Below are 1,626 nucleotides of genomic sequence, written 5' to 3' on the forward strand. Positions count from 1 at the left end.
GGTTATCCATCTGCCTCCTCTCTACAGATGTGTGAACTACTTCAAGGTCAAAGTCAAGCATTTACTTCATTGATAGAACCAAAAAGCAACACTTGAGAAAAAAAACATACATCTATGGGAATATATTTTCACAATTTTTGGGTTATAAACATCTCACATTTCTTAAACCTCTTCATATAATTTTAATTGACTTTTCTCATAGAAGCTACATTTTTATTTACTCTTCTCTTTACAACTCTTTCATGTAAACACAACACTTATAAAACAGTATTTCATTAATTCCATATATAGTGCAGTCAAAACGACCAATTAAAGCACAATAACTTATAAAGTACTTTTTTGTGTTGTTAACTCGGTTTATTACAACCAACATTACATGTCCAAAACACACATCCCCTTAATGTACAATGAGAAAAAAAGAACCTTGCTTCACCAAATGACTGCACCCCAAACAATTTTCTACACTTTAAATCTACCTCATGCACATATTCTCTTCACATTTAAAATGTCCTTACCTGTTTAAAAAAAATACAGACCTACTACTACAAACCACCATAAATACTTCTTGCAAAACACAATATAAATATTCCCCAAACATCCATGCAACACAACTCCACATCATATTTACTTTTCAAAATATCCATAAAACGATTGTAACTATTTATTATTTCCTTATAAACTACAGCTACTACTAGCAATTACTTCTAATAACCATTGCAACACTGCATACACAAAAGTAACATTATGTTCTAAAAAAACACATGCACAGATAAACAATGCCCACCCTGCCCCCATTTTTCTTAACTCCACCCCTTACTACTGACACTTTAAATACAGAGCAACCTTTCTCACCACTCAAACTTCTTCTGATGCATCCTAGACGCAACTATGGAACAACAAGGTAACTTAACATAGCAATAGCACATTTCATACAGCCTCTCTATTTTTACACACACTCTTCATCTAATATTCACTAACCTTCTCTGTCTCTCTACAGAACAGACATTAATAACATCAACAATCAACAAAAGAACTTTCAACGTACCCCAAGGTAAAAAATAAATATCTACACTCGCAACAATATACAATAAAATCTTGCTTCATTTGACATTTTCGAACACATTTTCCCTTCTATCCTACAGGACTACAAGTCTGCTTGCTAACAGACGCCATGTGTCGAGGTATTGAGGACTACCTACCAGATGCAAAATGTTGGGTTCACCCAGGCACGACTCTTGAGAGATCTTCCAAACAACACATATACCACTTTGAGACAATACACAACTACTCCACATCGTACTACTCCACATCGTAACCAATGACATTGCAAGTGGAGCACCCCCATCACTGATCATCCAACGAATGAAAGCACTAACAACTTCAATCTCTCAAGCAAATCCTCACATTCTGTATTTTGCAATTAGTGCTGTCTTGCCACGACCTACAGATGACTCAGCAAAAAAAACTACAGTGAAACAATACAACACTATGCTACACCACTGAACTACTCACACAGACAACATCATCTTTCTAAACACAACAAAACCTTTCCTCAAACATGGAAAAATAGTCTACCCCCTATACAGACAAGATGGCCTCCACCTTAATCAACAAGGAAAACACAAA

At 35.4% G+C, this 1,626-nt stretch overlaps 1 long non-coding RNA gene across 1 annotated transcript; it reads left to right on the forward strand.

Moving 5' to 3' along the window:
• Positions 1-839: 839 nt before the first annotated feature.
• On the forward strand, positions 840-1,256 carry LOC310735237. The gene is made up of 3 exons (XR_014536250.1): positions 840-901; positions 998-1,051; positions 1,143-1,256. It is a non-coding gene; the product is annotated as an uncharacterized lncRNA (long non-coding RNA).
• Positions 1,257-1,626: the final 370 nt, after the last annotated feature.

This window comes from Silurus aristotelis (assembly GCF_946808225.1).
Source record: "Silurus aristotelis genome assembly, chromosome: 1".
NCBI lineage: Eukaryota > Metazoa > Chordata > Actinopteri > Siluriformes > Siluridae > Silurus > Silurus aristotelis.